Source organism: Amblyomma americanum, chromosome 2 (genome assembly GCF_052857255.1).
Source record: "Amblyomma americanum isolate KBUSLIRL-KWMA chromosome 2, ASM5285725v1, whole genome shotgun sequence".
Taxonomy (NCBI): Eukaryota; Metazoa; Arthropoda; class Arachnida; order Ixodida; family Ixodidae; genus Amblyomma; species Amblyomma americanum.
In genome coordinates this window covers 171,603,798-171,618,819 of record NC_135498.1, presented here as the reverse complement: position 1 = coordinate 171,618,819, position 15,022 = coordinate 171,603,798, and the positions used below count along the sequence as shown (strand labels likewise).

The 15,022-nt window shown below is 51.5% G+C and overlaps 1 pseudogene; it reads right to left on the bottom strand.

Annotated features, from left to right (window-relative positions):
• Positions 1-6,526: 6,526 nt before the first annotated feature.
• On the bottom strand, positions 6,527-6,683 carry LOC144122238 (U2 spliceosomal RNA; annotated as a pseudogene).
• Between the last annotated feature and the right edge of the window lie 8,339 nt (positions 6,684-15,022).

Here is a 15,022-nt window from a genome sequence, read left to right as displayed (position 1 = left end):
GCGTGTTGCCTATCCAGTGTGCGGAACGCACTTGTGGGATGTCATTTCTGCTGAATGACGAATCCCAACATAAAATATAATAACTGTTCATTGGCGACCGCACCGGACGAGCATACCAACGCTACTCTCGTGTCGGTAGCGCAACGAAAACAGCCGTTCTTCCCAGCCAGGCCGCCTGTTTTAAAACGAAAGCTTCACTGGCCGCAGGTTAAGCAATTTCGCGTGATTCCTGGAGAGCCGTGCTGCGCATACTCGAGGAGCAGCGACGACTCAAGGCGCAGTTCTCTCTCTTGTTGACGAGAATATTCAATGGGAAAATACAATTAAAACCTTAGGGAGCGACCACTTCATCCCTAGCTTAGAAATAGCCGCAGGATAAACGAAGAGATGCATAGGGACTGCCAAAATCACATACTGGGAAGCCTTCAGAAACCACAGCGACGAAACCACAGAACCGATAAACAACATAGAAGAGTGGTGCACGGAATTTACGAAGGGCAGACAAAAATACAGAAGATAATCGCTCGCACGGAACAAACCCAGACGTAGACAGCCACTTTCTTCACCTATGGGAAGCACGAAGAAGCCTTATCAGGAGATGGAGGCAGGAAAAATACAACAGAAAACTCAAGCTGAAGATCGCCGAACTAATCAAGAAGGCATCAGAGCACGCAGACAACATCGCCACGCAAAACTGGCCACAGTTCACGGAAACACTTAGAGGAAGACTAGGCATGGCGTGAACTTGGAATATACTAACAGCCTGAAAGACCCAACAAAAACCAAAACGGAAAGCGGCAAGCTCATGAAACGACTAATCCACACCTTCCTCGGAACGGAAGACCAATTAACGCAGGCACTGAGGGAGAAATGCTACGGCACAACCACGCACCCCAAACAAGGCCAAGAATACACAGGAGAAGACAACCCGAGAAGAAAAGCCGATCACCGAGGTGGAAGTAAGGGCAGCCATATGGGAATTCAAAGAAAATACGGCAGCCGGAAAGGACAGAATAAATAACGCTACCATTAGCTCCATGGGAGACACGGCAATCGCCGAACTTACCAACTACTTAAACGAAATCTGGGACAAAGGAACCGTGCCGGCGGAATGGAAACATGCAGAGGTAAATATAATACACAAGCCGGGCAAGAGACTTCAAATCGAAAACCTCAGACCAATCTCCCTAACCTCCTGCCTGGGGAAGATATACGAGAGAGAGGTCAATGAAAGGTTCACAAACTACACGAAGGACAAGGAATATTACCATAATGTCATGTTTGGTTTCAGAAGGGGACTGTCCATGCAACACGTACTCCTACATATAAAGGAGAAAGTTCTCACTGAAATACCAAGAACTGGAGAACACATAGTACTAGCGCTCGACATAAAGGGAGCCTTTGACAATGTGGGACATGTGGCCATCATGGAAGCTCTCAATAACATAAACTGCGGAAACAGAGCCTTCCGATATGTCAAAGCCTTCTTCACGGAACGAACGGCTACGATAGGCATCGGAAACACAAGATCTGAGAGCCTCACGGTGCCATACAAGGGCACCTCGCAAGTCTCAGTAATATCACCGCTACTATTCAATGTAGCAATGATAGGACTCACGAAAGTACTCGATGAAATAGAAAACATCAGCTACGCAATGTATGCAGATGACATAACAATATGGACAACCACAGGCTCCCTAGCAGCAAAAGAAGAGCAGCTACAAAGAGCGATCGACCATACTGACCAATACGCCAGGGCCAGAGGACTATCGTGCTCAGCGGAAAAATCAGAATATGTAAGAATAAAAAAGGTACACAGAAATATGACACCCAAATAACCCTGAAACTCGGAAACGAGACGCTACTCGAGAAAACGGAAGTCCGAGTGCTTGGAATGTGGCTGCAAAGCAAAGGACGATGTAGCAAAACCATCGCCTTTCTTAAAAGCACAACAGAGCAAATTACCAGAACCGTGCAAAGAGTCAGCAGTAAAAAGAAGCGGATGAGACAACAAGACACCCTAAGATTCATAGACAGTCTCGTCACGAGCAGGGTAACGTACAGTCTCCCCTATCACGAACTAAACAAGCAAGAGAAACTACAAATCGACACCATACTATGCAAAGCGTACAAAACGGAGCTCAAATTTCCAATGTTAACATTAACCGAAGAGCTAATGGCACTGGGAGTATCGAACACCTTCGAAGAACTACGAGAACTGCAACGTAGTGCGCAACTAGACCGACTCACTCACACCAGAACGCGAAGACACCTAATGGGAAAATTAGAGCTACCCCTGGGCACACAGAAAGACAAGGAACAGATTAATAATGAAGACAGAAACAACATCCGGGTAATACTCATACCCAGACACATGAACCCCAATATACACCATGAAAGACGACAAGCCAGAGCCCGAGAACTCAGCAAGGAATTCACCGCCAATCCCAGCGTAGTATACACAGACGCAGCAAAGTACTAATACCAACGTGAAACGATCGCCGTTGTAACAGACGATGAAGGGAAAGAAATAACCAGCGCAACGATAAACAACTCAAGCATAGAGGCAGCTGAACAGGCCGCCATTGCCCTGGCAATATCGCACGGCAACGCAACAGCACAGAACCTCACTATAGTGACGGACTCTAAACAAGCATGCAGAAATTACACGAGAGGCAGGATCGACAGCATCGCCAATCAGATTCTACACCCGACGAGAAGACACATAAACACTAAACATAACATAGTATGGGTTCCGGGACCTGAGGATATGAGGAGCAACATGGCAGCAAACGAGTTAGCTCGAAGGTACGTCAACCGAGCAGAATCAACACTTTGCACCACGGGCACCTTTGACCCTGTTAACCCCCCCCCCCCCCCCCGTACTCAGACTTAATCATTACAGGGGTCAGCGGAAACGCTACCCAACCCCACACAAAAGGCTATTGGAAGATGAGGCGGTACACTGGCGTAGACTACAAACCGCTACCTACCCGCTACCTACCCGCACCTGCGCAAACTACACAAGATTTTCCCTACACAATATGTAGACGAATGTCCGTGGTGCCAGGGAAAACCAACACTAGAGCATGTCACATGGACCTGCCCTAAGGCAGACTTAGAGCCTAAAATATACCACCCCAGTGTGACGCAGTGGGAGCACTTGCTGGCCAGCCAGGACGAGGAAGCGCAACGATTCATCGTAAGCCTAGCCATGCTGGCAGCTGTCAAGTTCGGCAACATGGGCCGATGATTGACCACCGCGCCCATTGACTCGTAAGGGTTACGAACATTTCAAATTTGTCGCCATTAAAGTTTTTTCCACCTATCCACCACTCTTTCGTTCCCTAGTCACAACTGCGCATGCGCAACTAGTAGCCCGAGCAACAGGTGTTCCGCCGCTGCGCAGCGCCGCGCCTTTCCTCAAGATTCAACTTTCAATTTTCAGTTTTCTTTTTCTTCTTTACCTCCCTCCTTTATCCCTTCCTTTACGGCATAGTTCGGGTGTCCACCGAGATATGTGAGACGATTTTTTTTATTCGAGAAGTTTCGTTATTTCGTTATTTCTTCTTTCACTCCCTCCTTTATCCCTTCCCTTACGGCGCGGTTCAGGTGCCTAACGATATATGAGACAGATACTGCGCCATTTCATTTCACCCAAAACCAATTATTATTATTATTAGGTGAGACGATTACTGTGCTTTGCGTGCTCGCCGCGTCATCTGGCATGACGTCACACCACGTGGCTCGCCGCCGCCGCCGCCGTCAGCTATGACGTCGCACCACGTTCCTCGTCGTTGCGCTCGCCTCCCGCTCGCTTCGCCAGCTGCGTCGCATGCCTGATAACATGTCGGAGGATTGAAAAGGAGAGCTCGAGTGCGCCGCAACCACAGTTGTGTCGTCTTTAATGCGACAACAAGATAGCTAGACAACCAGACTAACCTGGACTTGCAGTGAAGATTACCCAACGCTAACCATGCTATCGCTTTCGCTACGTATATCCTGGCATAGCCGAACTAAGCCACTGCCAATTTTCTCTCTCTCTCGCTCCCTAGTCACTACTGCGCATGCGCCACTATAGTAGCACCGAGCCACAGGTGTTCTGCCGCTGCACAGCGCCGCGCCTTTCCTGAAAATCCAACTTTCAATTTTCAGTTACCCGCCGCGGTGGCTCAGTGGTTAGGGCGCTCGACTACTGATCCGGAGTTCCAGGTTCGAACCCGACCGCGGCGGCTGCGTTTTTATGGAGGAAAAACGCTAAAGCGCCCGTGTGCTGTGCGATGTCAGTGCACATTAAGGATCCCCAGGTGGTCGAAATTATTCCGGAGCCCTCCACTACGGCACCTCTTTCGTTATTTCTTTTTTCACTCCCTCCTTTATCCCTTCCCTTACGGCGCGGTTCATGTGCCTAACGATATATGAGGCAGATACTGCGCCATTTCATTTCCCCCAAAACCAATTATTATTATTATTACTATCAATTTTCAGTTTGCTCTTTCCCTCCCTCCTTTATCCCTTCGGTTACGGCGCGATTCCGGTGTCCACCGAGATATGTCAGACGGTTACTGTTCCATTTCCTTTCTTCAAAAAACAAACAAGTGAGCCGAAGGCATTCATAGAGTTCATTGGCGTTGACAACTTTGCAAAGACCGTTCAATTTCACAAAAATAAAGCCGCACAACTTGCGCCGTGGGACAGTGGAGGCCTCAATCTCGCTTTCGCTTTGTATATCCAGGATTAGCTGGGCTAACCCACATTATTCTTTTTTTGTAGCCACCGCCGGTGACGCATGCCTGGGGTGACGCAGCGGTGGTGCGGTGTTTTGTCGGTGACGCAGACCTGCGAGTGGAAGTGTTACGCTGGGCCAGATAACAAGGTGGAGGCTGCGCGGAAATATGCGCAGAGTGTGTCGCCACATTACCCCCCCCCCCCCACCCCTCCGCTAAGGGGGGAGCCCTCAGGGCTTGTAAATATCGTCCATCGTACCCGACGTCCATAGCATGTAGTGACAGAAGCAGGCTGCGACGTCGGGGGTCGTGGATGGACGCCTGTGGGTGCACTGGTATTTCTTGGTTCGACGGAATCGATGTAGGCTGGCTTCAGCCAGTCGATGGAGACGCGGACGTCGCTCCCGTTAACGCGCAGGGTGGAGCTTTTGTCGTCACGACGGAGAACTGGGTAGGGTCCGCTGTAAGGTGGCTGGAAAGGCCTGCGGACGGTGTCGTCGCGGAGAAACTTGTGCGTGCACGTTGCCAGATCCTTGAAGACGAAAGGGCAGTCTTACAGCGGTGAGCTGCAAGTGACAGCCAGGGGGCAGCGATGGTGCGTCGGAACCGGGCGGTCACGAGGCGTGTTGAGGCGCGTATGCCGGGACGGCTGATATTATGCAGCAGGTTGAAGAGGCCACGGCGATGGGGAAGGGGCACGTAAGGCCTGCTTCGTGCTATTGACATGTAGCAGTAGATACTCGGTGTCGATCCAGGTATGGGGAGTTGTTGCAGCTGTAGTGAGCACCCGCCCTTAAGAAGCTCTCGCAGTTCGACGTCGATAGTCTGAGCCTCGGGGAGGGCGTCAGGTGTTATCTGCAAAGAGCTGAAAGCTGAAGCACGTGAGAGCGCGTCGGCGACCACATTGTCTTTCCCGCTGATAAGTTGGATGTTGGTGGTAAACTGGGCAATGAACGAGAGCTGGTTCTGTTGGACCGGCGGGAGTTTGTCGCGGCGTTGAGAGAAGGCGTAGGTCAGAGGTTAATGGTCGCTGTAGATCGTGCCGTGATATGCTTCGAGAATGTGATATAATAATAATAATTGGTTTTTCGGGAAAGTATATGGCTCATATCTGTCTCATTTATCGTTGGACACCTGAACCGCGCCATAAGGGAAGGGATAAAGGAGGGAGTGAAAGAGAAAGGATGAGAGAGGTGCCGTAGTGGAGGCCCCCGGAATAATTTCGACCACGTGGGGATCTTTGACGTTAACTGACATCGAACAGCACACGGGTGCCTTAGCGTTTTGCCTCCATAAAAACGCAGCCGCAGTCGTGGTCGAACTCGGGAAGTCTGGAGCACTAGCCGAGCGCTCTAACCACTGAGCCAGCGCGGCGGGTTCGAAGATGTGACGAAAGTGTTGAACTGCTTCGTATATCGCCAGAAGTTCTCTGTAGTAAGCTGGCGAACTCGACGGGGTGGTGGTCGGGGTTTCGTTGGTGGGACTGGCCGCAGAAGGGGTTGTTTTCCGAGCTGACAGTTTCTTGGAGATGAACGCCAAGGGATGCTGCATCAGGTGTTGTCTACGCGTTGCATAAGTGAGGCGCTGACGGCGAAGTTAGAGGCGTCTGTGAAGAGCGCCAAAGGAGCGTCTGGCACGGGATGGGAGAGAAGTGTCTGTCTGTCTGTTGCTATCAGAAAGAAAGAAAGGAAAGTGCACAGGCCTGCTCACTGGCACAAGCCGAGCCACAATTGCTACCACGTGCAGATAGTAGGAGAGTTGAAACATGGGATAGAAAGACAGGATAGTAAAGGCGCGCTAAAGACAAGGCCGATCCCGGAGGCAGTGCAATACCAGGCCAACCGGTGGCGGGAGTGAAGCATCCTTCAAACTCTCCGCCACTCTTCCAAAAATAAGTCCAATTGGACCCGTAACAGATACTCTACGGGGTCCGGACATTCGCGCCACGAGAAGTGTGGCAGTGCAGAGAGCAGTTTTATAATAAATTTTTAAATTGGTTTTTGAGGAAAGGAAATGGCGCAGTATCTGTCTCATATATCGTTGGACACCTGAACCACGCCGTAAGGATAGGGATAAAGGAGGGAGTGAAAGAAGAAAGGAAGAAAGAGGTTCCGTAGTGGAGGGCTCCTACACTCGATGACCACGGCCTGCATTCACGAGTAGACCATGGTCATCGAGGCGTTGGAAACGTAGACTAATTTGCGTGTGGTGTACGTCGGCGTTACAGGAAAAATACCAATATGTCGTCAAGATAGACGGAGCAGAAGTCGAGGCCGCAGTCGACTTCGTTGATGAAGCATTGAAAGGTTTGTCCAGCGTTACTCAGCCCAAAGCTCATGAAGGGAAACTCGAACAAGCCGAAAGGGGTAATGATTGCAGTTTTCGGGATGTCGTTCGGATTGACGGGTATCTGCGTGCAGGCCTTCGCGAATTCTAACATGCGACGGGCGATGGGTGAAGTCCTGTATGTGGTGAACGGGGTGTACCTGTCCGGAATGATGCGGGCGTGGGGAGCACGGTGGTCCCCACAGGGCCGCCAGCCTTCGGTGAAGTGGGGAGGCCCATGGTCCGTCGGAGCGGAGGGCGATTCCCTCACGGAGAAAGGCTTTGAACTCTGCTTTGGCTATGCGCATGCAGTCCGGGGCAAGGCGACGGGCGCGGCAGAAAATCGGGAGGCCTGGGGGGGGGGGGGGGGGTCCGGATGTAGTGCACAGTGTGCTGCACATCACGCGGCAACCAGCTAGGGCGCGTCAAACGGGGAAATTCAGCGAGGATAGCGTTGTACGGTGAACGATTTTCAACATCAGGTACATTGATGATTGGCTGGTGGATGGTGGTGGTAAAAAATTTTATTTTCGTCAAAATGCATTCAAAGATGCTCTTGCGTAGATCTAGTTTGGTCTCCAGTGCGCTTTTCTTCTTTCCCTGCTTCACTGATGGTCGTATGGCGTGGCCAGGAGCCCTTGGCGCTCGTCGACTTCCAAAGCTCGGCTCACGGTCCGGAATTGAGTCCTCGGGTCGGGTCTGAGCACCGAAGCCCGCATTACGCCTGCCACAGCGGACATCAAACGAAAAACTATTAGCCCTAGGGATACATAATATCTTTGCCGAGCTAAATGAGGAAATATTGAGCAACCAAAATCAAAGACTAAAACAAACCGATGCAGGCAGGGTACTGTTAGGAGATACTGCAGCGAAGGACTAGTAAACGAACTCGAGGCCACAAAAGAGATACGTGAAGAATATCGGAGCACAATACATGTCGCGTCGATTGCAAAAAATATGGTTCCTAATCTACATAGGGCAAGAAGAGAGGCTAGGGCCGAACACATGCAAAAAAGGTTAGAGGAGAAAAGCAACGTTGCATACACCGACGCTGCGAGATGCGACCACATCATCGGTGCAGCAGCCACAGTTGTAAACGAGGACCTACAAGAAGTGACAAGCGCGTCACTAAAGGACTGCACGGTAGTGGAAGCGGAAGAGACGGCGATAGCTCTGCCAATCTCGGAAGACAACCGTACCGGCAGATCCCTGACAATCGTAACGGACTCCCACACGGCAAGTCGAAATTACATGAATGGTAGGATAGAAAGCACAGCGCTAAGCATTATAAACACCCACCCAGCCGACAAAGCATTAAAGACACGATTATCTGGAAACCAGGGCATACAGCGGCCAAGGGAAACAAAGTGGCTGATAGAGTGTCTCGATATCATACAAGCCGGTGGTGGTGGTAAACTTTAATAAATATTGAGCCATATCTTAAACTATTCTTGGCTTGGCTCTTAGTCGCGTGAAGTTGCCGGCAGTCGGTGACGTCCGGCAACTTCCAACGCCCAGCCCACCAGCTGCTTTTGGACAGCTGGGTCGGAGCTGGACACCGCGACCTCCCATCGCTCTAGGTCAGTGAATTGCCACTCTGATTGCGGCTGGAACTCAGAGAATGTGTATAGTATGTGATGGAAATCAGCTCTTGGGGCTCCGCATAAGGTACTCTGGAGAAAACAGCCCTGGGTGCATTAGTGCTGAAAGGGCGGGGGAGAGAAAGGTGCGAGATTGTAGCTGGCGCCACGTCACCTGCTCTAATTTAGTGAGTGATTTGTGAGGCGGAGGATAGTAGAGTCGTTGCTCTCTCTAGTGAAGTGAAATTTCGTGGTTTGTGATCATTCGGTCATGGGCGCTCCCTGGCTCGGCGGCTTGCCCTGCTCGGTTGACGTACGCTCGAGCGGTGTCATGGGCGGCTTCGTTGACTGGATGGCCCGCATGCGCGGGGACCCATATTAGTTGAATGGGCCTAGTGGGGGGGGGGGGGCTGAGAGGAGTTGAGAATTTTATGGCGACGGCATGCGTCCGCCCTTTTGCAAAGTTTCTGATCGCGGTTTTTGAGTCACTAAATACGAGTGTGGCAGTGGTGGAGGAGATCGCAAGGGCAATTGCAGCTTCTGCGGCTTCTAGTGAGGAGTGCATTAGGGCCCATGCAGCTGCTAGAGGTGAAAGATTGTGGCCGATTGCGGAAATGGCAAAGGCCGGCTGAGTGGTGTATGCCGCAGCATCTACGTAGACAGCCTCCGTGTGTTGGTTATAAGGTTTGTGTAGTGCCTGGGCTCTTGCTGCGCATGTTTTGGGAGTGGATGTACTGTCAGAAGCTTTTGGGTGGCCCCGGGGGTGGGGTATGTAGGCCGGAGAGTGTTGTTGGGTTAAAATCTAGGTTCTTAACGATGCTGCGTCCTGTAGGGGTGGAGGAGAGACGTTCAAGTTTTGCTGTCTGGTTAGCTTCTGTAAGCTCGGCTAGTGTGTTATGCGTGCCCATGAGTAAGAGCCGTTCGTTGGATGAGTGTCGAGGGAGGTTGAGTGCGGTCTTGTATGCTGGCGAATCAGGGCGTTCATTTTCTCTTCTTCCGCTCCCGTGAGGAAGAGATATGGGAGAGAGTATACTATGCGGCTGACGACGAATGCTTGAACTAGGCGACAGAGGCCATGTTCTCTCATTCCCCGGTGTCGGTCGGCAATTCGTCGTATCAGCCTCATGGTCTGATGGACGGTGTTTGTGAGTTTGGTTATCGTGGCGGTGTTCTTGCCGTTGCTCTGGAGTAGGATGCCAAGGATTCGGACCTTTTCCACTTCTGGGCTGGGGGTGCCGTCCAACGTGAATTTTATTGGAGGCGGGGGGCCTAGGTCCGTCCTACATCTAGGTGGTCGAAGAATGAGTAACTCGGATTTGGTAGGGGAGCAGGCCAGGCCGACGGTTGCAGCATGCGCTCCCGCCAGGTCTGCACCGGCCTGCAATGTTTCTTCTATGGTTCCGGCATTTCCTATGGTTGTCCACAGTGTAACGTCGTCGGCATAGAAGGAGTGCGAGAGATTACGTACTGCGTTTAACGCCTTGGCCATGGGAATGAGTGTTATATTGAAGAGCAGCGGCGAGAGGACTGACCCTTGTGGGGTGCCTCTGCTGCCGAGTGCGAAGGTTGGGGAGGAGAAAGACCCGAAGCAGATTTCTGCTGTGCGGTGTCTTAGAAAAGCTGAAATGTATTTGAAGGTGCGCGGGCCGGTTCCTAGTGCCGAGAGCGCTTCTAGGATGGCGGAGTGGTTGACATTGTCAAAAGCTTTGGTTAGGTCCAAAGCTAGTATCGCTCGCGTGCGTTTTGCATTTCGGGGGTGGACGGCCTCTTCCGAAATCTGAAGCATAACGTCCTGTGTGGACAGATGACTGCGGAAGCCAATCATCGTGTGGGGAAGTAGGTCTTGATCGCCGATATGGTTCTGTAGGCGTTCCAGGACCACATGTTCGAACAGTTTGCCTAGACAGGATGTGAGGGAGATTGGGCGTATGGTTTTTATATCTAGAGGTTTGCCTTGTTTCGGAATAAAGATTATGCGGACGTGCGTCAATTGTGCTGGTAGCGCTCCATCTTGCCAGCACCTGTTGAATAGGTCTGTTATAGCCTGTATGGAGCGCTTGTCCAGATTCCTAAGCATCTTGTTGATTTTGTCTGCCCCCGGGGCCGAAGTGGTGCGTAGTTTCTGCATGGCGGCTTTAACTTCCCATGTAGAAATGTCCTCATCTAGTGTAGGATTGGGGCCGTCACTGTAAGTAGTAAGCGCGGTAGGTGGAGTTGTGGTAAGATATTTTGCTTTAAGAGCGGTTAACAAGACGTCATCCTGTAGAGGAAGCTTGGGCAGAATGCGGTTGACATTTTTCTTTTGCATTGCTTTCGTGCCTCCTGGTTAGAGCAAGCAACGAAGAAATTTCTATATGCCTTTGAGGCCGAGGTTGCAGCTCATACGATCGCACAACTCGCCCCATTGCTGGTGTTCCAGTTGGCTTGCATGGGCTTCAATCTCCTTTACTAGCGCGGCTATGCGCCGCTTGAGTGGCCTATTGTGTTTGTGAGCGAGCCACATTTTTTGAAGGCTGGCATGCACTTCTCAAAGGTGTAGTAAGCGACTATCTACCGTCGATGCATTTGGGGTGTCAGGGATTGTGGATGTGGCCCCAGTTACGTCCTTTGTGAGAGTTTGTGTCCAAGTGTCCAGGTCTGTGATGGTGTCTGGGACGTCTCGTCGGATTTGACTGAACTTGTCATAGTCCACCACCTCCAGGCGCCGTTTTTTAACCAGGGTTAAGGTTGTGAGGTTGAGATCGGTGCTGAATATATAGTGATCACTACCGAACGAGTGCTGCGTGCTTGTCTAATGACTGTTGGGGAGGTGTTTTGAGAGGGTTAGGTCCGGGCTGGTGTTGTGTTGAATACTTGTTCCGATTCTAGTGGGTTGGTCTATGTCTTAAGCAGGAATAAGCCTTCGTTCTGGATAAAAATCCAAACCGAGGTGCCTTTACGACAGTTTTACGGTAGCCCCAACTGGTGTGGTTGGCGTTAAAGTCGCCAGTTATCAGAATAGGATGGTCTGCACTGAGCGTGAGCGCCTTGCGCATTGCTGCAATGAGAAGTGCCGGAGGACCTTTTGGCGGGCTATATATGTTTAGTATGAAGAGGCTGCTGCCCTTGCCTGTGCGGGGCAAGAGTTTTACTAAGCGGCCGTCTAAGTCATCAAGCTCTAAAGTGTGCTTAATTGCGGTAAAGTTACGGTGAACCAGTGTCGCTACTAGCGTTCATGGCAGCACGCTGGTTGACTCATGAACTGTGTAGTTTCAAGGCTTGACATTGCAGACAGTTTCTTGCAATGCTATGACGGTAGGTATCTCGTCTGCTGAGAGCTTTTGGAGGTGAAGTTGCAGTTGTCGCGCTTCGCTCGGAAGCTCCTGCAATTCCACTGCCACACTCGAATGCAGCTATGTTGTGCAGCCATGTTCGGGGGCGGCTGACGGGTCTATGAGATTTGGGCCGTTTGGCTGGGTGATGAATTGTCCTTGTATGTGGGGCTGGATTTGAACCAAAGAGGCTTCATGTGCGCCTTGACGTCGCTCGAGGGCAGTCATCTGGCCTGCAATGTTTGCCATCCATGCTGCAGTATCAGTGCGAAGGGCGTTCATGTTTTGTTCGAGGCTTTGAATTATCGAGGTTAGCTGAGTGAGCGCCGCTATGTCTACCGAGTTGCGCGGGTTATTTTCAGCTTGCGCCTTGCGCTTAACTGGGGGGGGGGGGGGAGGTTGGAAATATGTGACGCAGCGCGTGAGGAGGAGGTGGAGGCAGGGGAAGGAGGAGTTGCTTGGGTGTGATAGTTTGTACTGCATTGGGGGGACCGAATTCTTTGTAGGCTGTTCTCGCCTGAGAAGTAGCTGTAATTGTTGGCGGAGCTCTGCAATGTCTAAACCCTTCTGTCGGAGTTGTGCTCTTAGCTCTTGATCCTCTTTAGAAAGCGAGGGAGGTCCCATTTTCCAGCTCACCTGTGTGTCCATGGGCTGGGCTTTTGGTCCCGGTAGTGGCGGAAAGCAGGCGGACGGGCTCCTGCGCTGGCTTTTCTGTGAGACGGGCCTGGAACCGGTTCTGGAGTTGGTCCGAGGCCGGCTGCGTGATTATCGGAACTGCTGAGTCGTGCTCTTGGTGGATGAAGACCCGGCGTGATTGTCTGTGGTGGTTTTAGCATTGGTGTTGGATTTCGGGTTGACAGCCCGGTTGAACCGGACTGTATTTTTTGGACGGCGTGAAGTGGGAGCCACCGCACAAGATACATTTGGAGTCGCAGGTGGGAGTTGAAGTTGCCGGATGGGTGCCGCCGCATCTGTGACATCGGTTGCTGACAGCTTGCGGGCAGACGTCCGACCGGTGGCCCGGTCTCCAGCAGTTAAAACAGGCCTCTACCTTGGCTTCGGAGGGGTGGCTATAGACGGTTCCGTAGAAGTTGAGCTGCTTAGGTACCACCTTGGTTTTGACGAAGGTGATCAGGATTCATTTAGTGCAGCCCAAAGGGCGCGCGTCTGCTATTGTGTAGGATCGGCTAGGGTTTAGTGCGACGAGGTCGCCGAATATCTCTTCTTAGGTTTGGTTGTAGATTGTATTGTATGTAATTTCACGTACGGCATCGTCGGGCGCGGCGATGTAAGCCTTTACCGGGAATAGCTTATCATTGAGTTGGAGCGTCTGCAGCTGCACGTAGTTTTTGGCACGCACCTCGGCGGGTGTGCTGATTGTGAATGAGTTATTGTGTGGGTTACCTCTGAGTCGGTCGTTCTGCTGGGCGTCATGGTAGTTTATCTTCACAGCCGCGCACAGAATAGGAAGCAGCGCGCCGCCGTTACATTGTCTAAGATCTAATCCGCCACCAGGTAAGAAAATTACTTTCAGATCCGTAGCCGGGAGTTTTAGTAGTGGAACATGACGTTTAAGTTTTGGAGAAGTAGTCTTGCGTTGATTGGGCACCGCCGACGTGGCCGGGTCGGCGGGTGAGTGGGCTTGGGAGGCCGGCTTCAGAGCCGGATTCGAAGTGGCTAGGTTGGAGAAGACCACATTGCGGGCTTCGATTGCGCTCGACCAACGCGGGTCGTTAGCGAAGTCTTCGAGGTTGATTTCTTCGCCTTCTACGCTATAGACCATCATTTCTTAGGTCAATACGTAGACGAGGAAAGTCTAGACGCGCCGGTGGCCGTAGGCCTAACCGGTGGCCGCTGCAGCGGGGCCCTTGTTATGCTAGGCACAACGCGAGGCCTAGCGTTCCGCGCCTGGCTCGGAGCGGTAGAGTCTTTTTTGGGCAAAAATGGTCGGAATCGCACGAATAATTGTGGGAACGGGTGTCGAACACCTTCACTGAGTGATTATGGGTAGTAGCAATTCATTTCACGTCGAAAATCCGCAGTCCCCTGTGAAAATTCACTGAGCCGAGGTGAAGTGCGCCCGCTCTCTCCGCCGGCCACCTTGTGGTCTCCCATACAAGCCGAACACCTTATGCCTAGAGCCACGAGGAACCCGTACCAGTAACCCTAAAATATTCCGACATACAGAATTACTTCAAAGGTGTAAGAACATATCCACCACCCAACGCAAGACTAAGCAGGGAAGACGCAGCTGCATGGAGATTAATCCAGACAGACACCTTCCCCAACCTAAATATCTTAAGCAAAATGTTTCCCACACAGTACGAGGGAAGGTGCCCACGGTGTGGTGACAAACCAACACTATCATAAGTCATGGGCCTGTCAACATATAGAGCCGCCGATCATTATGACAGTCAGTAACCCGAATATGTAACAGTGGGAGGGTATGCTGACCAGCACACACCTGGAGACTCAAAAGGGTCTGATAAACAGAGTGCGAGGCGCAGCCATACTCAGTGGAGCCTTAGAATACGGCCCCAGCCCTGTAACAAGATGAAGTGTCAACCGAAGAAGGAAGACACCATCTGAAGCCATCAAAAACGAATTTTAGAGCTCAATAAATGTTCTTTCCTCCTCTCCAACTCTTCGCGGTTCGAGAGCTCCAGGTCAATCCGCGGTGTATCCCGTGGACTTTCATGCAGTATATGAGCTACGTCGGCCCTATCTTGACCACATAGCTTACACTGGGGCGAGAATACTCCCGGACACTTAATAGAGTTTTTATGAGGGTTGGTGGGTAGTCGTTCGCTGTCTTGCTGAATAATGTCCCGTTGTCGCGTCCATGAGACGGTCGTGGCGGCAGTCCGGAAGGAGGTTGTAGTGCGCCGAAAAGTCTGAGCCGATGATTGGCTCGATGATGTCGCCGATGACAAAATTCGAATGAAAGCCACGGCGTAGCTTTTAAAGTGAATTTGCAGGCGGAGCGAGCCGTAAGTTTTGATTGCAGACCGGTTTGCCGCACTCAGTTTGAAAGACGTAGGAGGACGGGTACCTTAAAGATGGGCTCGTGGGTAGCAGC